Source organism: Tympanuchus pallidicinctus, unplaced genomic scaffold (assembly GCF_026119805.1).
Source record: "Tympanuchus pallidicinctus isolate F22 unplaced genomic scaffold, pur_lepc_1.0 scaffold15, whole genome shotgun sequence".
NCBI classification, from domain to species: domain Eukaryota; kingdom Metazoa; phylum Chordata; class Aves; order Galliformes; family Phasianidae; genus Tympanuchus; species Tympanuchus pallidicinctus.
Window position 1 is genome coordinate 28,253,800 of NW_026294669.1, and position 24,058 is coordinate 28,277,857.

At 37.2% G+C, this 24,058-nt stretch overlaps 1 long non-coding RNA gene across 1 annotated transcript; it reads right to left on the reverse strand.

Moving 5' to 3' along the window:
* Positions 1-15,655: 15,655 nt before the first annotated feature.
* Positions 15,656-21,558, reverse strand: LOC128077117 (uncharacterized). Its single transcript, XR_008204842.1, has 3 exons — positions 21,394-21,558; positions 20,201-20,293; positions 15,656-15,971 (listed from the first exon to the last, which is right to left on the reverse strand). It is a non-coding gene; the product is annotated as an uncharacterized LOC128077117 (long non-coding RNA).
* Positions 21,559-24,058: the final 2,500 nt, after the last annotated feature.

Sequence of the window (24,058 nt, forward strand, 5' to 3'; positions counted from 1 at the left end):
TAAAAAAAGCTAGTAAAACTGTCAAGGAGAAAACAAAATAAAAATGGTAAAAGCAATATACACCGCACAAAAATGTGATGTTCAACTAATTTGATAATGATAGCTTTACCACACAGAATTACCAATCAGAGCAACAAACACGAGGCATTAACACAAAGCTATTACCCTTTATTATCTCCTCTTCCCACCACAATCTCCAATGAAGCCACAAATTTGTCTGTAATGTTAGTAATGGAAACAGTACCTTTGCCAGCTGACCTGCAGGGAGAACTTCGTTATACAGAAGGTGGTATGGAGCACCATTCCTTTTCTGGCATTGGCACCTGTTTTCCTGTAGCTGCATACCTAATAACATGTACAGAGGGAGACAAGTCAGAGCAGGGAGTAATGCAGAAGATTTTTAAATACGCATTACTTCACACTTGGGAAATGATAACTAAATACTCTAATGTTTATTTTTAAAATGATGAAATATAGGAACTAAATAGATGTCAGATAATATCTCCTGCTCTAACAGTACTTTGAAAAGTAGTAAGAAATTTTAGTGGTGTTACCTGTGAAGGGAAGTCATTCTCGAATTAATTGGTTCGCAATTTCTAAAAGACTCACAATTTAAATTTAGACACCCTCCCATTTTTCAAGCCTATGTTATCTGTATCAAATTAAATACCACCATTAAAATAATTTCAATACTTTGGATTTTTAAAATGGAAGATAAATTATAGAAACTATGAAAATAAAAGTAGGATTTAAAGGCAGGGACTCTTGTGATTGTTGAGAAACGGAAGATTTAAACTAGCAAGAGTGCAAGAGAAAGAAAAAGAACTAAAATGAAGTAAATGCTGGTGGAAATCTTGATAGAGCACGACTCATTCACCTAAAGAGGAAAAGAAAAATATCAGCAGATTTGTGTGACTATAGTGTGCGTCAAAACCCTTTCAGTGAGAATATGTTGGAAAGTAAGTACTAAAATGAATTAGGGAAATCAATACCAAGACTTTCATTAAATATAATATTGTAAGTGAAAATGTATTGGAAAAGCAGGCAAATCCATTTTTTTAAAAAAGTTTGATATGAGAATGAGCTTCAAATAAATATCAATTATTTGTAACTTGGCTTAGTTCAACAATTTTCCCTGCTTGACTTTGCCTCATGATTATAGAAGTTGCTGTTGAAGAATAGCACCTACCTGTGTAAGCTGCCAAAGCGGTTCAGCTTTTGGAGGCATGTTCTGAACAGCACTGCTGTCATTTTAGCCTTTCTATTAAGTAACTTATTTTGGATCCTTGAAGAGTATGCATGACTCACGTTGTCGAGTGATTATGTGTAATATTTCACTAAATAATGTCTGATTTTGGTTGCAAAACTTGAAATCCCCAATGGAACTTAAAGAGACTGAGAATAAACAATGAGTTTTCTGTGTTCCTGAATCTTCTCAGCATTTTGTGTGAAGGGGGTGTTAAAAGCAATGGAAATTGAGAAGAAAATGCCTCCAGATCAATTTATTTATTTATTTTTTTCTTTTTGGTAGCCTTGAAATAAGTAAAGGAATTTCTTATAGTTTCTATCTTTCTTAGGAACTATGATTTTTTTAGTATTTTTACACTTTCACTGTTATGTGTTCATATTACTGGAGGGTTTGTACTTCTGAAATTTTGCATACGCCTTCAGCAAAAGACTATTTGCACCTGTTCAATTTGAATTAGGATTAATTTTCTTCTCTGTTGGCTCTTTGCAAAATCAAGGACAAGTCTCCAGAATTGGCCCTGACTGTAGGAAATTCTAATTGAAGTAATGGGAAGTGTAGGGTGTCCAGCTTCCATCTGCATTTCTAAATACATTCGTCTGGCTATAATTCTTACCTGTGCTCTGAAGAAACTGTTTTTTATGTTCTAATGTTAGAATTCTCTTGCTTTGCTTTAGCTTACTCAGGTTCACTCTTGCCCACTCTAATAGGCAAGGGAGGAATTCAAAGGAAGGACTTGAAGAGCAACAGATAGTCTGGTTACTGTTTAATGTGTTTAAAGCTGCAAAGATTTAGTAACTATGTAGCGTTCAAGTACTTAACGCACTTGTGGATGGTATGAACTAAGTCTGCCTGTCTTTCTGTATGTTTATGTCACATAAATAACAGCAAAATTTTATCACCTAAAAAGCTGGCATTATTTTGAACAGCAACGTAAGAAATACACAGCTTCCAGTTCCCCTAGTTTGCTTCTTTTCTTTTCAAAACAATCTCACTGATTATATTGTGCTTTCTCCTCCATCTCCTTTGCAGAGCTCTGTCTTATTCTTTTCCAGAAACTTCTTTTGACAAAGAGGGGAAATAATTGGAAAAGAAATCAACAAACAAGCAAACAAAGAAAAAACAATTGGTTTGAAGAGTTTCCATGTTGTTGGATTACAGAAGCATCTAGGTTTGTTCTGGATGGTAGGCAGCAGATGTACCAAGTTGTTCTTACTAACTTTAGCTTTGCCTTGACTGCTGTGTGGTGGCAAAAGTTATCTTGGGAAAGAGTGAGCTGATTTTTAAGACAGTCTAAGAAATAAATGCTTCAAGTATGGCTTTTCAATTTATCTTTCAGAAGAATCCTATTTTCAAAGGCATGGAGAAATAATTAACTTGAGATCCATTTCCTTCTATTGACCGTTAATTTTGTAATAGAAAGTGAGAACAGAAAGAAAATGCCTCCTGGATCTGTGCCATTTCTTAATTTCCATACAAGCAGGGTGCTGATCCTGAAGATGGCTATGGCCCATAAATCTCCTACATACTTAATGTAACTTTTTATTTTTCCATCTTGGAAAGATATCTTGAAGATTCTCACTGTCACTGCTATCTGGGAGAGTTGTGTACGAAGAAGGATTTTAGACTGGAAACAGAAAACGTTGATTAATGCACTGATGCACTTGGATATTTTACTCACCTAGTCATTACCTTGAAGTTTTATCACTTTATAACCAGAATATCTCCCAAAGGGATGTGCCCAGTGCCCACCATGACTGTACTCTACCCTTCATCAGAAGGCTGAAGAGTACATTTCTTCATGTCAGTCACTTGTTATGAGTTATTTTAATTGTCTTTTTACCCTGTCTTCTACTGATTTATTTTTTTTTAAAAAGTATTTTCATATAGGTATTACTTCACAGTTATTGGCATACATTATACCTTATAATTAATACAGGCATACAGGACCTTATAATTGTTCTTGAGAAATTGATTTCTCACCAACATACCATTGTTTCCTGTTTTTACTTTAGAACAAAGCTGATGTGCTGCACATTGCTTGTATCCTAAATTGCAGCACTTTGAAGACTAATATGTCTCATGCAGGGAAAAAAAAGCTAAGAACTTCAACACAAATAAAATTCACAAGGAAAACTTTAACACAGTTTAGATTCATATATCTAATTTATGAATATTAGTTATAAAAGATTTAATTGTGTTGTCTTCAAGTAAAATGAACAGAAATCACAGATAGGCAGTCAGTCACTGGGCAATCGATTAGAAAAATTTCTCTTTTTGGCACCAGCCTTTCTTATGGTTGCAGAGCAATTGCAAAATGTGAATCAATCTTATGGAGTTAGATATCTCAGAGATGAAGATATCTTACAGATTGATAGACCGGCTCAGAATATTCACAAGAGATTAAAATAAACACATTGTACTGCTGGTCAAAGCAAGATGCTACTTTTGTTTTCCGAGAACTATGTTTATAACAACGAACTTGAGAAGTTAAAATGAAATACCTTTGGTGCATCCTGACCTGAAGAAGCTGACCCAAAAGTAGTTTAATTGCATTTTACTCATTGTGGCTATTTCAGGAAGTTCAATAGTACAAGCTTGGAGTTGATCCTGGTGACAGGATGCTTATTTTAGGTAAAAAAGGAAATGGGGAACTGTTCTGAAATACGTTTTATATTCTGTGCAAATGTATTGTGTTGGTGCACTGGTGGAAATAGTTTCCTACTTATACTGCTTATCACTGTATGCTTAAAACACTATCCTAAATCAAGCTTGCACTGGCTGTAATCCAAGTGGTCCTGATCTTTTGTAGACATGAAAAGATGGATAAGCGTATACTGACATTTTAGATTATTCTGTGTTACTGTATTAAAAGCCAAAAAGAGGGAGCTTTCAATTTCTATTGAGTGCAGGGATTAGTGTCTTGTCCCTAGTTTCAAAGTCACAGATCAGGAGAGGAGAACACTGATTCTCTCACACCAGTTATCTTCCTCTTATGGTTTTGTAAGAAGAATAATCGGAAAAAGAAGAAAAGCTAGACTAGAGAAGAGTTTCCAAGTCTGTGACTTTGAATGCAGTTTTCAAAATAAGAACTTAAATGGATATGCACTTCTGCAAGAAATGCATACCTCAAAATGGGTGAAGTCAGACTGCTGATACCCAATCAAACTGCAAGTTCTGAAAGTAGCAGGAACGTGGTGATTGTGCCAGACAAGCAAGCGTAATGTTCAGACACAGAGTATTATTTGGTTGATAAGTTGTTGGCATGCACCTTCTTGACATTGGATTTAAAAAAGAAATTTTTCAAGGATCCACTGCATTATATTGAAAGATAACTGAAAGTAACAAAAATCACTGGTATTACAAGACAGCAAGTGAAAGTGGTTAAAAAAAAAAAAAGAGATCTTCAGAAGAGCTTTGTTTTCCAGCAAGCTATGGAAAGACTTGGGTCCCTAGGTAAGAAATGCAGATAAATCTGAACTACAGTGAACATCCATCTCCAAGGAGTGTGTCATCTTGATACCAGTAGCATAACTGCTGCTGAGCACAGTGAGACGCTGCCAGTAATGAGGGATGCTAGGAAAGACAGAGAGGAGCAGAAGGAAGTTTTTTAGGGAAAGAAGTAGAGGATGCCAAAATGAGCGAGTCTGAAGAGCAGATTTGCCAGAATACATTTCTCAGAGTTTCAATATGTCTTCTCCATTTTTGGGGGCTTTAGGGCTTTCCCTGAACAGCTGTACTACTGAGAATGCTGCGTTCGGCTGCAAGACATGATGAAAGGGCAGAGGATGAAATTGAAGAGGTGACAAGTTGTTAACCATACTGTGGAAGAGAATTCGTTTCAGAAGTGACAGTTTAAGTATACACAAAGATGCAGAAGGATTTTTTTTTCCATACTTAAACAATATGGTTCCTTTTTATATGGTGACATATTTCTACCCTTCAAAGAATAAAGAGATTCCTACCTGCCAAAAACAAATCATAGTTGCTGTCAGAGGCTTCTCTGTCTGATGCCTTCACATCAGATGCTCTCAGCACTCCAATGCAAGACCCTGCCTGAACCTTCCATGTTCGTCTAATTTGCACTGGAGTGGAAAGATCACGCGCTGGAAAGGGAAGCTGAAGATGTTCTTCCTATATACTGCTCCATCCATACTTTTGAGCAAAAACTACCTTCTCTTACTCCGAAGAAATTACTCTTATGGTGTTAAATAGCATCCATCAACTCATTCCTTTTACTGCCTTCTTCACCCAGAACTCCCAGCCTTTCTCAAACAGAACCACAAATTTTCAGTGCAAGTTATATGGAAATTACAGCCAGGAACGCTTTTTATGGCTGTGAGATATATGCAGGGTCCTGGGGTGACTGTGCCTACATACAAAATGAACCTGCAAATTACATGGGCAGGTCATATAGGAAACCAGGCTATGTATCCAACGCATCCTTTTATTTTATTTATGACTTACAAGACTTCAGCCAAGCTTGGTTAATTATGCAAGCAACACAGCAAGATGATTTTGTTTCTGCTAGTTAATTTTCTGCAATATCTCAGGTCAGTAAGCAGGTTTTTTTTTTAATGTTAATGCATTAATATATTAAATTTAGCTATTGTTTCCCGAAGTCTGCCAGATCCTCTAGAGGTTCTTTACAAAACACAATTTCATTTTGTACCTTGGCTGTTCTTTTTCTCTGTTAAATTGCTGCATTTCAGCAAGTTGTTAGTAAACTATCTATTTTTTTTAATTCTTTGTCCAGTCACAGAATCAGTGGGCACCAGCTGTTAATTAAAAAAAATTAGTACTTTACTCCTATTTCCTTGCATTACTTTGTAATATTTTCCCTCTTTATACCACATCTAGGAAAAAAAAAAACAAAAAAGCCTGCTTGTTAATGAGAAGCTCCATTTACAGGGTTATGCACTCACATATTTCTATATGAATATGAACGTATGGCTTGATTAAGTATAATATAGGTAGATTTCATGCTTTCTGTTTAATGTAGGAAGAAGATAAATAATTATTATCTTATTTAGCACCTGTCCTGAAGCAGTCTTCCCTGTTGCTGTTTAATGATGAGCTTTATGACCACATATAGGGCAAATTGAGAATGAAAAAACATTGCAGTGAGTATTTAGGATTCTGGACAACTCTAGTATATTTCATTTTGACTCTTAGCTGTACCACAATGGCAAAGTAAGTTCATGTCAATCTTTCCAAAAAACTACTAAATTTTGTGAGCTTTTAACATCACCTATATTTATCCTTAAAGTTTAATGTATTACTTTTATAAGAGAAGGCAAGTGAACAATAGCTGAAACTTTCTGAGTTGCTGATGGTAGGTTAGAAAAGTAAACTCAAGTAAAAACCATCTTTGGACAGTTTTTAGTCTTAATTATATGTTTTGCTAGAAGCTGAACAATACGAGCAGCCCCTCGCTTAAAAAATAACACAAAAAAACACAAAAGGTCCTGAGCAATTTCCAATGCTGTCCTAAATTTTTGCATTATAAATCAGTAGGATTTCAAAAGAGGTTTTTACTAAAGGTATCTTAAGCAAAATATTTTGTTCCCCTTTCATTTCTTCAGCAGATCCCTAACAGAGTATTGGGCTCATAGCATTTTCCATATTGCACTGATCATTTTTGGAAGCTTTTCTTCTTGTGTCTGATCTGAGATTGCATTGTGCATTTCAGACATACAAATGGCATCTTGTAATGTGCAGGGTTATATTTGCTTTAACTTAACTTCCTGCCCCTAGGCCTTGAGATGAGGATTTACTTGGTGCATTAACTTCTATGTTTCCCCAGACATATCCTGAATGTCTGCATAAAGCCGGACACGAGTGATTAGCTACAGAAGATTTTAATGGCTTGGGATTTTCTTTGGTATTGTTGTTTATCTGTGCAAATCTGTCACTGAAGATGTGTTTGAACTGGATGGACAACAGTAGAGGGTCTTATCTGATGTCATCAGCGTGAGCCAACAGGCTCACAGCAACTGCAAATAGTTGAGAAACCTATAAGCTGAAGGTCCTAATGAAACTTTGTCCCCTCTCAGACTGCTGCTTGTGCCATGAGCAAAACAAGCACTAAAGTGAAGTAAGAACAGTGGCTGCAAAATGATGACCAATGCCAAAAGGAAGACTGCTCTAACACACGATGCTCAAATAGCTCTGGCCAGAAAGGAAATGACCCACTGCTTTCCATGACCTCAAGTACTCTGTTCGAGAGGTAATTTTCTAGGTCTGTGGGATGTTATGTCATATGCTTGCAAGCTAAAAATGTGTGTGGGACAAATCTAAATCTGGGACCCAGACCTGATACAGCTTTCTCTTTATAATTTCTGAGATTGAAAAAAAAAAAATGGTTTTGGTTGAAGATTCCTACATCTCAGTTAAGAGCTGACAAAAGAGAGCTGGGATATTTTATCAGGACTAGCAGAACAGCAGGGATATATCTGTGATTAAAATCATGTATTTTTATTTGAAGCGAGGAAGAAAGTTCTTGAATTTTCTCAAAAAATCTTTTCCTCCTGATTACCCAAACCATTCAGAATAGCTTATTCCCTTTAAAAAACCCCAACAATTCAATGTAGAGTGTTACTAGACTGCCTTTGAACATGTAAGGCATAAGCAGAAAGGTGGAGTGCTATCTATTATAAAGAAAATGAAGATTTATGAAGCTAAATTATACAAGAGGAAATAAAAATGTTGAGTTCCCTGATTTGTAGGGAAGGATTCATTTTTAGTAATTGCACAATATTTTAGAGAACGTGGCTGTTTAACGTGAACAATTTAATAGAAGTGAAGCTAAACCACCAAAATTCTAAGCCCATACTGGAAGGATTTTTATGCACACAATGAGTGAGCATTTCTGTTTTCTCCTTAGTAAATATCATTTAAGTTGATTCGCGTTATTTTATAGAAATACTCATTTGACAGTTATTCAAGTTTTGTATTCAAGTTTTGTATATTCAAGTATTTTTGAAGCAGATTAGGAATTTGTAAATTCTCTGCAATTTCAAAATGCAAAAATACTTTTTTTAAAATCATGAATCAAAATTGATTCATAAGGCATTTGATCATCACTTTTCTCATCTCATTCTCATTTTCTAATAAGAGCATCTGTTAGTTTAAGTGTAAAATTAGTGACAGTTTAGAGAGTTAAACCTTCTACAATTAAAGAGCCCTCTGCATTTCTGGTTACCTACCCAATAGTGATCTGCTCCAGAGAAAAAGAATGTATTAACCTGCTCCTGAATGATGCAACTCCTTTTTGTCATACTTTCCTGTGTTAAAAGCTATTGTAATGAAAGCAAATACTTCATTCTGGCAAATTTTTACAGCTTTGTTTAATTTCTTTATTAAGGCCTGTTGATATGTCTTCTTACTAAGCAAGACATAAAGTACCAAAGGAAGTGTTCATTAGAATATTTTAATAACTAAATTTTTTAAAGTATTGAATTAAACATGGCAACATTTCTTTTCTGGATGAGCTAATGCTCATCCAGGCAGAGAAACTTGAATGTAACATTATTTAAGCAATTTAAAAGCAAATTAAAGATTTATCATTGTATCAGGTATCTGACTTCAGGCTAACATTTTAATCTCAGCCATTGTTTCACTGTTTGCCATTCAAAAACTTAGAGAGAGAAAAATGAAGGTTAATTCATGCGGAAAGAAGACTCAGCTCTTTGTTGATAAGTATGGTCAGGTATCAAGGAACCACAAACTATGTTAATGGAGTTATTGTTTACATTAGTATATTAGGCATCAGGTACTCTTGTTTAAATAATTGTTTGGGTTTTTTTGCTTTTGCATTTCAGATTTATTTCTGTATTTAGATGCTATTTTCAGAGCTGCTATACTGACCACAGAATTCCAATTTTTTCTTCTGTTGTAAGGAGACCCACAGTTTTTGCTAGAAGCATTTGTAAATATTTTTACAGCAGATGATTGACAAACAGTTTTCTAGGGGGAACTGGTTTAAAAAACAATAGCTGTCACTCTTTAGCTTTTTTCAGTTTGCCAAGTTATTGTCCTTCTCTGTCATTTCAACAGCAGACCTGACTCATCTCCCAGTTAAACAGGAACAATTTCTGTCTGAGCTGCTCTTGAATCTTAACTGGGAACAGTGAATACACAATCAGGTTCATTATATCATGTTCAGACCAACTGAATCATGTTGAGAAATAATAGTGATGGGGGGCCTGATGCTGTCAAAAAATATATTTCTTTTTGGAACACGGAAACAAAAACTGCAGGTAACATGACCACAGTTCTCACAGTACCTCAAATAGACTAAGAATACATAATTAGAATATATGTGTAAAACACATATAAGAATATATGATATGTAATGGTGCCTTAAGGGGCATGTTTGAGCAAGATGGAAGACGAGAGGAAATGTTTCCTTCTTACAGGATGCCTTCCCCAGGGAGATCTCTCCTTCTCACCTCTGACCAGTACTGTCCCCAGCACTGAGATTAATCTCATGCTGAAAATATTAACTATATATGGATGTGGACATTAGAATCTGATCTGAAAGCTCAGGGCCAGAGTACTCCAATGTGATCGGTGCATCTTTTGAGGTAGCAATGAAACAGAAATTGTACATTTGTAAATTAAATTTTACAACTTATTTGTGATGATCATTTATTTTCCCTTTCTCAACGCAGTAGCAATTTTTTTTCCCTTAAACAAGAACTGTCAAGTCTCTTCTATCCTCCTGCAATTATCAACAGCAAGCTCTCTTAAGAAGTGAATATGATCCCAGTTCTGCTTACTTAATTAGATGACCAGGTTAGGAAGATAATTAGTTACCTCCCTTAGCAATTACTACAGACAAATTTCACTGTATAATTGTATACCAATACACAGCTTGGTATTTTCACCACTGAGTAGCAGAGTCTGAACTGTCAGATAATGGTTACCACTGTCAGGCATGGAGATAAGGTATGTTCGATTTCACCATGAAGAACAATGAGGAAGACTCGTTTATTAATTTGCAATATGGAAAGGAAATAATTGTGTTAAAGGAACTTCCCACTCCACATCAGTTTCAGGTCAATAACTTTGCATTTCATATACAGATATCAGTGAAAAAAGAATACATTGATGCAGATACTGCACAGCAAAAAAGCCACTGTAGTGGTGTGAACTTCTTGAAACTACCAGTTGAAGTCAGGCTGTATGAACATGTTCATTAATCAGAAAGAAAAAAAAAAAAGCATCAGATTTGATTATGATGCTGTTATTATCTGTTAAATATGCTAAGAAATCTATTTCTTTGTAACTATTTTTTGGAAATGATGTATTTATTACTAATCAGTGCGTGGAGAACTGTACAGAGCAGAAGCTACAGGTGTGATTGAGTGTTATCCATAGTTACATTTCTGACTAAACATTTTCGGATTCCTAGTGTTGTGGTTTCTTGTATGTGATTTTATTCTAATCTCCTCAAACAAAAGATACCAAATAGTGCAAGAATGAAAGAACAAAAGTCCAAAATCTTCTTACAGGGGCCCAAGCTTTGAACTTTTTTTCTCATCTTTGACTAGTGTTACAGAACATTTTTAGTTAGTGATTGTTCATACTACATACAACCAGCAAGAAAAAAGGTCACTGAAGTTTTCCTGCTCTCTCTTGAGTACATCTCTATAACAACCCTAACTTACAGAGGGGAATGCTAACAGTTTTTCTTAATTTTTACTGTTCTGGACTAACCAAAACTAAGCTCTGTATCCTTTGTGCATGACTTAAAGTATAGGCTTTCAAATGGAGATTCTACCTATCCATCTCCTACTCAAAGCAGACTTTCAAAGGGAGATGCTGTCTATCCATTTTCCTTCTTTTCAACAGTCGGAGAAACTAAAGGGTGAGAATCACAATTCTGGTAATTTTTTTTTCCTTCTCCTAGATACTATACAAACCCTTGATTAAGAGTACAGGAGAAAAATGAACAAAAGCTAAAACCATAGCACAGTGTGCTATTCCTAGTTGTCATAGCACCATCAGTCTGGATACACATCTAGAACAGTAGGAAAGTTCTGGTCCAGGGGGGAACCAGCAGCAGCAAAATGTCCTGATAACAATCTGTAAATTACTAGCAGTTCCAGTATGTTTTTTGTATTTTTATTTTATGATACAATACAAATATTTTAGAGAAACCTAAACACATTTTTAAGCAATGTTAGCAATAAAGGTGATGCATGCTTGGAACAGTTAGTTGAAACATGACTACGAAAATTATATCTAAAATAGGAATGGAGTTGATTTTTTCTTCCTTCGACCAAGAGAAGCTAGTGAATTCATAGAATCACAGAGTGCCAAGGTTGGAAGGGATCTTAAGGATCATGAATGTCCAACCCTGCTGCCACATGCAGGGCCACCAATCTCCACGTTTAACGCTAAACCAGGCTGCCCAGGGCCCCATCCAACCTGGCCTTGAACACCTCCAAGGATGGGGCATCCACAGCCTCTCTGGGCAGCCTGTTCCAGTACCTCACCACTCTCTGGGTAAAGAATTTCCCCCTGATGTCCGACCTAAATCTCCTCTCCCTCAACTTAAAGCCATTTCCCCTTGTCCATATCAACCCTTTCATAGAGTTGATTCCTCACCCCTCTGTAGGCTCCCTTTAGGTACTGAAAGGCTGCAATGAGGTTACCCTGCAGCCTTCTTTTCTCCAGGCTGGACAAGCCCAGCTCCCTCAGCCTGTCCTCATAGGGGAGGTGTTCCAGTCCCCTGATGTGGACCTCCTCTAGACCCTCTCCAACAGCTCCCTGTCTTTTTTGTACTGCGGGCTCCACACTTGGACACAGGGCTTGCACAGCAGTTAGAAATCGGCGCATGGATATATATGAGCATATAACACAAACAGCTGAGTACCTACTGGATTCAAATATAAATGCATAACAAATTCAATTTGATTCATAAAGTACTGATTTAAGACAAAATAAATTGTTTGGGGATGAAAACTTGAGAAATGTTGAAGAATGGCAGAGAAATACAAGATCCACCAAATTTCCAGAGAAGAGATGGTGTTAGCCTGTCAATATTGTCCAGTTTAGTTTGTGCAAATGATTATATTTTCTCTTACATGAAGATGAGCTACTAGTGAATGCAAGTGGTTTCTCTTCTCATACTGTTCTGAACTTCTAAAGTGTATGTTAGCTGCTAAACCCCAGGGGTCTGCATCGGGACCGGTGCTCCTCAACATCTTCATCAACATCATTGATGGCTCGAGTGCACCCTCGGCAAGTTTGCCAGTGACACCAAGTGGAGTGATACGACTGACATGTTAGAGGGAGGGGATGCCAAGCAGGGGGATCACGACAAGCTCAAAAAGTGGGTCTATGTGAATCTGATGAGGCTCATCATAGCAAAGTGCAAGGTTTTGCACTTGTGTCAGAGTAATCCCAGATATGTATAAAGACTGGGAGAAGAACTCCTTGAGAGTAACCCTTCTGAGAAGGAGTTCCGGCAGATTAAAAACAGAACATGAGCCAGCAGTGTCCTCTTGCAGCTTGGAAGGCCAACAGTATCCTGGGTTCCAACAGAAGACTGGCCAGCAGGAACAGGGAGGTGATTTTCCCTTTCTACACTGCCCTCCTGTGGACCCATCTGGAGTACCGTGTCCAGGTCTGAGGTCCTCAATGCAGGAAAGATATGGAGCTGTTGGAGAGCATCCAGAGGAGCGCCACGAATACATCGAAGGCCTGGAGCATCAAAGCTACAAAGACAGGGTGGAGGAGCTGTGTTTGTTCAACCTGGAGAATAGAAGACTGCAAAGAGACCTCATTGGAGCCTTCCAGTTTTCAAAAGGAAGGGAGTCAACTTTTTACTCGGATAGGCAGCGATACAACAGGTGGCAATGGTTTTAAGCTCAAGGAGGGAAGGTTTAGATTGGATATCAGGGGGAAGTTCTTCACAGTGAGCATGGTGAGGTGCTGGAACAGGCTGTCCAGAGAGGTTGTGGAGTGTTCAAGACCAGGTTGGATGGAGCCCTGGGCAGCCTGGTCAGTACCAGAACTGAGGTTGGTGGCCCTGCCACCAGCGGGGTTGGATCTTGGTGATGTTCCTTGGGGTCCCTTCCAATCCAAGCTATTGTATGGCTCTACTCTATGATACCATTGAATTGCATTCCTCTTGCAGTGCCCCACCTAAACCCTGCTGAGCAATACTTATTGCTATCACAGGCCTTTAGAGATTAAAACATATTTCAAATCTGAATATTTGCTTGATCTTGGGTTTTGGAGATTTCTTCTTTGATCTTGTTTAAGAAGGAGGTATCTGCAACCAGACTTTCCAGGGATGTCTAGAAGGGCCTGTTTTCCTACAAGATTATATCTTGGGCATCTACTGAGAATTTAAGCTGGTTCTTAATGAAGGTTAAGTTCACTTTTGTTGAAACTTTTTTTCTTTTTTTTTTTTTTGAGAACCTTTGGGAGGAGAAAGACAGATGAAAAGAGCACATAAATGCAAGCACAGAAAAATGGAGAGGCACACAAAAAAACCTGCAAACTGCTGAATTTACTGTCTAGCTATAATGAGGTATTGCTTAACAATTAAGTTAAATTATGCAGCTGTTTCCTAGTATATTGTGCTAATGCATCTGAGAAATTATAATTTTCTGATTGGAGAATGTTATGTAGAGGAAACTGTAGCATTCCCTATTTCTGCAACAATTCATTTTATGATTAAAAAAGGAAGCCAGTATTTTTGCAGCTGGCAGGAATAGGCAATAAAAGATCACAATCCAAGGAGGCCTGTTAGTCACTGACACAATAAAACAATCCCTAACAAAAGCTGTAGAAGGAAAAAAAAAAAAAGGCATGAAAGGATACCAGCGACACACAGCTCATCGGTTTCTGTGGAGAAATGACTTTGTAGGCCACTAGCAGCAGAAGCAGCTTTGAGAGTTTCAAAGGCACGAAAATTTAAGCGAACAATTCAATCAATGCTTGAAAGCAACATTTTCATGTAGAGCTTGAATGTACAACTTTTTGAAAATAAAAAAAAAGAAAAAAGAAAAAAGAAAAACAACTTCAATAGTCTTAAAAATCTTTAACCTTCTTGGAAATTTATGTTTGAATACGGATTAAGTGAAGGTTGTGAGAAACTAAAGAGTTTTGAAAAACTAAAAGGAAATAGGCTGGAACTCAAATATTTCCATGTGAAACATGCTCACAGGAAAAATGGCTACATAAAGCAGAGGAGAAATGAGGTATTTTAATGGGAGCAGGTGGCTGATTTTTATTATTTCTTTGTTGACCATCTTGAATTCTGAAGGCTATTTAAAATTCTACTCTAACAAATTCATAAATAAATCTGTATAACCATTGTTTAAACTTATTTATGCAAAAAAAAAAAAAACAACAAACCCAAACCTACGAAAAGAAAAACTCTAGATGAAAGCACATAATAGCTTTTTAGGAAAAAGAAAATGAAAGCTTTTCAATTAGCATCCATATTTCAGATGATCCTTTTATTCTAATCATCTGTTTAGCATGAATCTTTTGTTTTAGTCAGCATTTCCTTTTTCGGAAGGTTGAATTGGTGGAAAATATCATTTTATTTCACATCTTATGAGCCTGAATAACATAAAATGAGGTTGTGCCATGCTCCATGACCATGCATTTTTAAGCATTTTCTATAAATAAATTTAATTTTGTTTTAATCTTGTGACAAAGCACCGCCTGGAAATGATAATGAACAAACTTAAGAAAATACCATTTGAAATTATTCTTCCTTTTTCTTCCACTGGTTTTTCAAGAAAGGAAAAGCAGATTTGGCCATTTAATTTCCTTGAGTGATCTAAAGTTACTTCTGTACTGAGTTTTATACTGAGTTACAGTATTAGTAATTAGAAAAAATACATCACATGTGATCAAGTGAATTGTAAGATCCTTTACAATTTTTCTTCATTATTTATCTAAGCTGAATTTGCCCCTAATTGATGGAAGACTTTGATTAGACAAGCGCTTTAGGTTCCCCACTTACCACATAATGATTAAAGAATTTTTCACTCATATAATGGAAGTTTTTCTGCTTGAAAAAGATGGAGTATGGGAAATACTCCAGAATACATGATCTCGAAGGGACTTAAATATATATACATATATTTATTTATTCATAGCAGGAGAAATTGATTCATACTCATTTAAGTAGTTACTTTGGTGGCTGGTTTGAATTGGTTAATAATGTATGTGGTTACTTGGTCTGGCCACCTCATAGTGCCCTCTTATATCTGTTTTCTCCCCTCCTTCTGAAGTAATCAGTAACTGCTGAGATGCATGCACAAGATAGGCCATTCACCCTGTCTGTTTCATATTTGAGTCTGTAAAGAGTTAAGAGTTTTGAGCCTCTTGGAGAGAATGCTGGAGTATGGTCTGATGGAGAAAAATATTTGGTCTGCCTAAACGTACCTAAGCATCCCTGAACAATTAACCACCTCCAGAAGGTTTGTCTTTTTCATATGACATTAAGTAAAACATTTCTTTAGAATGTACATGATAAATGGACACATGTTTTTGATTTATACATTTTTTCCAGACTCACTTCCAAGAGCACACACAAACACCAGGTTTTATTGATGGCCACCTGTCCTGCTGCAGGAGAAAGGGGTTTAAGCACTGCAGGGGCAGGCAGCAGCCAAGCGGGAAGAGCCTAAGGGCAACTGGCTGAATGAGGTCAGGCTCTTCTGCTCTCAGGTCTATCATGTTAGCTCTAATTAAAAAAAAAAAAAAATTAAAAAAAAAAAAAAAAAAAAAAAAAGAGAAATCAGGAAAGAAAAAAAAAAAAGACTTTTAAGCAATTTAAAAGGAGAAAAAGATTTAACTACTAACACAAGACTAAACCAGAGAAATGTTAAATATGTATGCAATATTCAAAGGTCCTTCTCTTGTCAAAACTTCTGCTCTTCCTCTTCTGCTGAGCAGGAAACTTGGAGTTAATTATACTACCGCTTTTACCTCCATACATATGTGTCCAGCCACATAATTTACTTTGTATTGCCATTTCTAACTTGTACTTAGATCAATGTGTGTCCATTTGCTCAAGCTCAGAGGCTGTTGCTGCATGTGCTGTAATGTCTCATCTGTGAGGAAGGTGCATTTCCTCTGAGTAGCTGGGTCCTTGGAAATGCCAGATTCAGATCAAATTAATAATGCCAGGGATACCTGGTACCTCGAATATGAATACACCTTTTCATTTATTAAGAAACATAAATAGAAGCACTTTAGCATGTTAATAATCAGTTTTTAAAAGCAGAGCTTTTTATTTTTTAAGAGCTTCAAATTACGTTCAAAGTAAAAATAAACTATATGCAATGTGCAATTGAATCTTACAAATATTGTGATATCTTACCAATTATTAATCTCATGCCAGATCCATATAATCATACTTAACTTAAAATGGGAAGATACCACAAAAGTTGTCGCAGATTCTTAGCTGGTGTCATAAATATTCTTCTGTAATCCATACAAGAAGTCTTTCATTACCTCTTCCCCGAGGGCATATTCTTCAATTTTCATCTTTATAGCACAATGATAAATTAGACCTTAATGCTGCTGTGCCATAAAGCAACCACAGGGCTTTTATAAGCAACTATCCAGATGTTAAAAAATATAAAAAGCAGTCACAGTAGTGTGCACTGCAACACATTCTTTTGCCCCAGAAGTTTGAAATTGCTTGACCCTTCTTCTACTAAATCACTGGAAAAATAAATTAAAAAAAAAAAAAAGTAGGTTTTAACTTTTCTTCCTTGCATTATATTGCTTGTTTTGTCTTCCAAACAGACTAATGATTTTTTTTTTTTTTTTTTTTTTTTTTTTTTTTTTTTTTTTTTTTTTTATATATCTACTATGATTTATCAGCCTACATAATCGTGGTTTCTCAAGTTGTCTCTGTGGAAATGATCAGTGTGTTAGGCTCGAAGGTTCTGTGTAATTTTACATATTCCAAGGAAATAGAACAATTGTGTTTTGTTTTGTTTTTTTTTTTTTAAAGAGAGATTAGTGAGTAACAGTTACTGTGCTATAATCTAGGAGACAAAGCACTTGAATGGAGTTATATTTTAACCCAAGTAGGCAGCGGATCAATCCAAAGGATAGTGATGCTAATAATAACTATGATAGTCAATACTGGAGGAAGAAAAATAAATAAGAAGATATTTTCTACTGCTTCTATGCATCTGAAACATTCTATATTTACCTATATGTAAAAAGGTAGACCAAATTTAGCCATTTTTTGTCAGGGACTAATTAATTTTATTAGAAAGTAAGTAAATTCATCTGTGAATGTTTGAGAATCTAATGACTTCCAGAGATTCAGAATGAATTCAGCAATAAAAGCTAATTAGAAGGGAAATGGATGCCTAAAATATCCCTGGTGTGCATAAAGAAAGAGTATAAAGACCATTAATTGAAATTAAAATTTAACAGTAGCCTAATGCCGCATGACATAAAATTCCATCTGTTGTGCAGAGCCACTAAACAAAGATACATGGGGAATCGTGCGTGGTGTCTCAGCTCTGCAGCAAGTCAATGAATGTATTTTAATGTCAAACCACTCCAAACAATGAGAAGTCTGATGCTCAGAAGAGTCAGTTTGGGGTGTGATGATTCCTGTAATTGCTAAATTAGAGAGGAAAAAAAAAAGTGATGCTATATTATAGAGACTCTAATTAATGTACTAATTCTCTATTTTCTTTATTTTTTTTTTTTCCTTTTGCTTTCCATTTTCTTTTTTAATCTTCGTGAATTTGGAACAATCACCCGCGGAGTTCAGTACGTATAGGCAACAAAATCCACATCCAAACAGTTTCTTAGGTGTGCCTGTGCGGTGCAGGCATCCATGCATTTTGCAGACTTCAAGTGGAATTGAAAAGTAGAAGCAAAGCCAGTGCCCCTCTTTCAGAATCTCAGCTGAAACGTTGCAAAAGTTTCCATAGAACACATAAGGAAATAAAAGGTAGCACTGAGTAATTTAACCTAAAATATCTGTTGTTTTGTATTGCTCTCAAAATGGCTATCATTTATTTATTTGTCTTTTTAACACTGGTTAACAGTGAGTGTTGAAACCAGTTTCCATAAATGTCTGTGGCGTGAATCCCCTTGTAAGGATCCTCAAGATGGGGGCTGATGTTTGGTGAAAGGCAATTAAATGCTTCTTGCATTTCAGTCTTAGAGAAAGGCAGTTAAAATAATTCTGTTACGATGATCAGAGACATACAATCAAAAAGAACCTTGTTCCTTTAACAAACATTAGTTTATTTTAAAAGGATTCATAATTGTTGAGAAATTTCCAACACAGCGATTGTACGTTCTTAAGTGTTAGGCTGGAACAAGAGCTTGGAATCCAGCAAAGCAATTGTACAATTCTTATCACAACATGACCGTGGACTGTGATTGTTACCCAAGGCTAACTGCATGCTGAATAGGCCATAATGTCAGATTAGATGCTATTTGAGATTCATAGAGCACATTTTCTGAGTGTCTACATGTGCATTAGTAATTCAGGACCTCCTTTCTGGGAAATCTCTCAACGCACAGTTAATGGCTGCCACAGAACACAGAATGAGAAAAAATAATGTGCTGCACGGAGGAGAATTGCTGTGGTGTTGTGCAGGCTGAAAGAGCAAAAGCCTTCTAGAGAAAGAAGCCCTCTAAACAGATATGAAAGCAAAAATCCTACACGATTAGAGAATTCTGAGGGCAAATGGAAAGGGGGAAGAACTTGAACCAGTAAGTCAAAGATAAAAACAAATCATCAACAGCATGTATCAGATTTAGTTATCTTTTTTAGTTGAAGCTAATTAAACACTGGCTGAAGCAACCACCAAACTGATGGGGTTGACTTGTGTTTTTCAGTCTTAATACCAAGATTCATTGTGTTTCTGGTCAATCCTTTCAGTTGTGAGGAACATGCAAAACATAAACTTCAGGCTGCTAACAAAAATACATTTGATATTTTTGACGTAAAATTGAAAATTTGATAAGAAAGATTTCTCCTAAAACTTGCTAAGACCTCAGCACTTGAGCCCAAGTCTTTCAACAAGCATTCTTTTAAGACCAATTCTCCAGATGGGGAGATGTTCCCACTACTTTGTGCAGTTTTGTCATGGTAGCCCTTAGACTTGACATTTCTTTCCTTCCTTCCTTCCTTCCTTCCTTCCTTCCTTCCTTCCTTCCTTCCTTCCTTCCTTCCCCCACATTTTTACTACTTTGATATTGTAATTGTCATATTACTTGTGTAAGTCTCAAAACATTCTCTTGGGATGAAAGAGATAACTGACTACATATGCATTAGTACTAGTAAATTATTTTCCTATCCATGCTACATTTACTGACTTGTAAAATTGTGGTTAGATGATTCAATACCTCTATATGTCACTTTACAAACAACTTCAATTCCTTTCACAATAATAATGTTTACTTAAAATTAATTGTATAGAGCATATACATATAATGTTGTCCATTACAGAGATATTTGACAGCTTCTATCTGCAAATCTCCCTTTTTTGAGCCAAGATGTAGTGGTTATTGACATAATATTTACAAACATATGGTAAATCATATAGAATGCATCGCAGTAGTGCAAGATACTTGGGCAAAGTATTGAGAAAGCCATATGTACATCAAGTGAAATAATGAGAGGTGTTAAAGGCAGACCGCTAACTAAAAATCCTGATATCTGCAGTATTGTTATCACTCTTGTCCTTTTTTTAATGTTTTTGTTTTGTTTCAATAATGGAAACAGTGGCAAAATGCAAACTGGCTCTTCCTTGTGGTTCAGCTTTCAGAATGACAGACACTTCTCTATCATAGGCCTTTAAAAATGATTCTCAGCATCGTGAATAACAAATCATGCTTTGCAAAATTTTCATGTTTCTTGAAGAGAAGTGTCAAAAATGCATTGTGTTTTCCATCTTCAGTTTAATGAAAAAAGTATCTCACCTCGTACTATGGTTTCATCCACTGCAGTCTTGCTCTGATACTGCTTATGCTTCATGAGTTTATGGCATCATTCATTGCTGCAGAAAGTGATTCCTGCATAAACCATAAAAAGCATTCAGTTGGTCATTAAAACTTTATTCCCTAAAAATCTAACGCCCAGAGCTGCATTTATTTCATTGCCCCACATGATAAGATAAACTATGCTCTCATAAATAGCGTGGACAATTTTCAAATGGAGGGGATGATTTACACGACGGATGGCAGAGGCCAAACTTCTCAGAAACAAGAGCAAGCTTAGAGGTTTGGGCTGCCAGCAACCGAGACACAGCATTCTTGTTTCACAGTTTATCTTCTGAACGTTTATTAGGTGCTCTATACCCGATGTTTATCTGTGGTATGTGGAAGAATGGCAGCAGTCCAGCTTTAACATCATGCCTAAACTTCCAGTATTCAGCAGAGCACCCCGTCAACATTTCAATTCCTTTTTGTAACAAAGCAGAACACATTGTTTTCAAATTTATTTTTTTTACCTTTTTCACATACATTGGCTTGATGGCAGCACAATATCATCTGCAACTGTAAAATGAAAACAAGATTTCTTTTTTTTTTTTTTTAATTTTTTTTTCCACCCAGAAAAAGCCAGGCTGTTTGGCAGGTTTATTCCCAACAGAACATCCCTATTTTATTTTATTTTTTCTAGTTAAATATATAGCTAAATTTAGCATTCTACTAAAGAGATTAAGATTTGATGCCCACGCTTCAAGGCAGCTGAGAGACCCATGGTCTAATATTTTTTAATGTTATTTCCTGAAGCAACTCTGAATGCTCTTCCAGGAATCAATTTTTGGGGATATACAGTCTACTCATTTTCATTGCAACCCATTCCAGCCATTAAGCAGCATAATTTCAGCTACCATGGAAATGCTGATTAAATCTACAGGCTTTACTTTGCCTTTTTAGCTACGCCTTGACAACTAATTGCTGGTTTGGTTCAGCTTCAGAGGGGCATTGAATTTTCTGAGCAGAAATGCAGTGAGACTGCGTTCCAGAAAGGCGCGGACCTTTCTCACCCATCCTCCTTGCTTGCTAAACGGTACATCAATATTCACAGCTCCTTTTTCATCCTCACCACCTGTGGTTCCAAAGTACCAACAGGATCACATCTAGATCCTCATTGGAAAGTTAAAACTCACCTCTCTCACCAGCCGTTGCCTGCTGAAGGGCTTCAGGCTATCCCATCCAACAAGGTTCTCTGTTAAAATGGCTGTCCGGTGGCAGTGTACTCCCCCGGCCTGCGTGTCGTGCCCGGGTGCACGTGCGCTATGAGAGCAAACGCAGCAACTGATGTGAGGACAAGCTGAGATCAGCACCCTAGCCAGCTCGGAGCTGGTTCCACGGGGCCTATCAGCCCCAGGTGCGGTACATCGGTGCAATCCTGCCTCGGGGCTAAATGCCTTAAATAGAGGTTGAGGAGAAAAGCACGAGGTTGGAGCCCTGAGGTAACAGAAAGCAGTGCAGGTGCTGTGAGTTGTAGCAGTAGGAAGCGGGGCTGTGCCTGAGGAGGGGTCTCGTGCTCTGAGGGCGGGTATCACGGGGGAGCTGCGGCGCGAGACAGGGGCGCGTGGCTGCAGCGGACGGCCGTGACGAGGGCGGAGCGGAGGAGAGGTACGGCCGCGTGCTGAGCCAGCTCGGAGCTCTGCGCGGAGCTGAGGCTGGGATGTCGAAAAGGGAGGGGCGGAATTTACTTTGCCTACGAAGGTAAATTCTGAGGAAGCTCTGAGTTCTCATTTCACCCCGCTTTTTTTCTTTTTTTTTTTTTATCTTTTTCTGAGCTTATTTCCTTTCTTGCTGAGGAAAGGTGGGTGAGCAGCTGTGTACGAGGTGGGGGCTTTTTTCCTGCTGCTCAGGCGGGGTCAGCATCCAGAATGTTCCGCACTGGGGGAAGGGGAGGTGGTGGGAGGTGGCAGCGCTTGCTGGAAAGCTGCGCTACATCAAGTGTTCTCTTCAGTAATCATGTTTCTTTTGTAGAGCTGTTATGCTTTGTCTGTGCTTTGCAACAAGTGTTCTTCTTGGGAGAGAAGTTTGTATCTTTTATCTCATGCCTTCTGTCACGAATCCTCGTCTTGTGTTGGAGAAACAGTATTCTTTTTAAAGTTACCTGAGAGTTCTTGGATTCCCTCAGTGTTATTGTTTGACTGTGTGCAGGTGGGATGCAAAGCTGAGTAACAACTTTTCTCTTGAGGTGACGGTGGAATATCTTAACCATGGCTCAGAAAACACTTCTACTTTGCTGTGTCTTTTCCTCTTGAAAGCATGTGACATTGAGCTCTGTAGCAGTTTTATCCGGGACTTCATGTTTCCTGGAACTTAACTTATTCTTGGACCAGGTTATTATCTCAGAAGTGTGCCATATACTTATTATATATGTATGTAGAAAGATGTGAGGAAGGGTGTGGGGTCTTTTTTTGCTTTAAATGGTTTCCTGAACAAGTTTGTTGGTCTCTTGAGTGGATTCACTCTCAAACAGTGGCCGTTGTTGCTCTGACTGCTTGGGTATACGCGAAAAAAATTTCAGATTATCTCCAAGACGCTTCTGTTGGCCAGCAGGGGAGTGCCAAGGGCTTAAAAATACTCAGGAATGTGTCAGGAGACTGGAACTACAGGTCAAATGCTTTGTTCGGTTCAGTCCTCCTGTGCTGGAGCCAAAACGCGTGAGGTCCTCAAACACAGCAGCTATTCTGCCTTTCTCAGTATTGTTTCTTATTTATTTCTTCCTGGTGCTGTAGGTGGTTTTGCATTGTATTTAGAATTGCCTCAGTCTGTTGTTTAATCTTTCGTGCACTAGATATGTGACATAAAAAAATGGTTGGCATTTTTATATTGCTCTCTACTGTTACTCTAAAACAGTGAACAAGCATGAGTTAAGCCTCAGATCTACTGAAGATGAAAAGTAACATAAAGTTTAAGATGCTCGTTCTAAGGGTATATGAAATTGGTGGACGATCAGAGTGAGTAATGTAGCAATACTGTGTCCAATTGAAGCATCCTTCTTTTAAAAGCAAAATGGGAAGCCTGCTTACATCTCACACCATGACTTAGGCAGTTTACAATACCAAAATGTTACTGGTGTCATTATTTCTGAGTACTTGTGGTGAGGGCTGGTTCAGGAGAACATGGTTCATGTCTGACAGGGAATTAAAAAAAATAAATCAGTTGTAGCCAGACTCAACAGAAAGTGAGTAGAAGCAAGTACATTCACGGCCTTACAAATGGTATCTGATGGATATAAAGCAACAGCTACTTAGCCTTCAGCAACACTTCAAAACCCTGGGTCATGGTGTGGTCATGTTATTTGAATTGTTAGGTAATCTTAAGTACTGTGTACAACACTCTTCCATTTAACACCCATTCATTTTTTGAAATAGAACCTGCATATTACAGTAAAGTTGAAAGGCATTTTGTCTGTTCTGAATCATGCAAATAATACCCTTTAGTACTGAGAGGAATTAAGCACATGTATTGAGAAGAGAGAGAGTATGTCCTGAAGTCTCATCTGTCTAGCAGCTTTCCCAGTAATTATTTAGTTTATTTGGGTTCATGTTTTTTTGGTCAGTAGGTATAATGAGAACTGATACTATAGAACACAGAGCAGCAAAAAAAGAAACTTATTTTTTCAAAAGGACTTTATTCTGCATTTATAAAAGCCTTGTAGAACTTTAAGCTGCACTACGTAATAGAACTTTTCTTTAAGCCAGTGCATTGATGGATGAGCAAGCACCGCTTCTTTTGCACTTATGAACTCCCATCAGAAATTTAATTTGTAAGACACAACCTGGAAAATACTGTATAAGTGTTGGT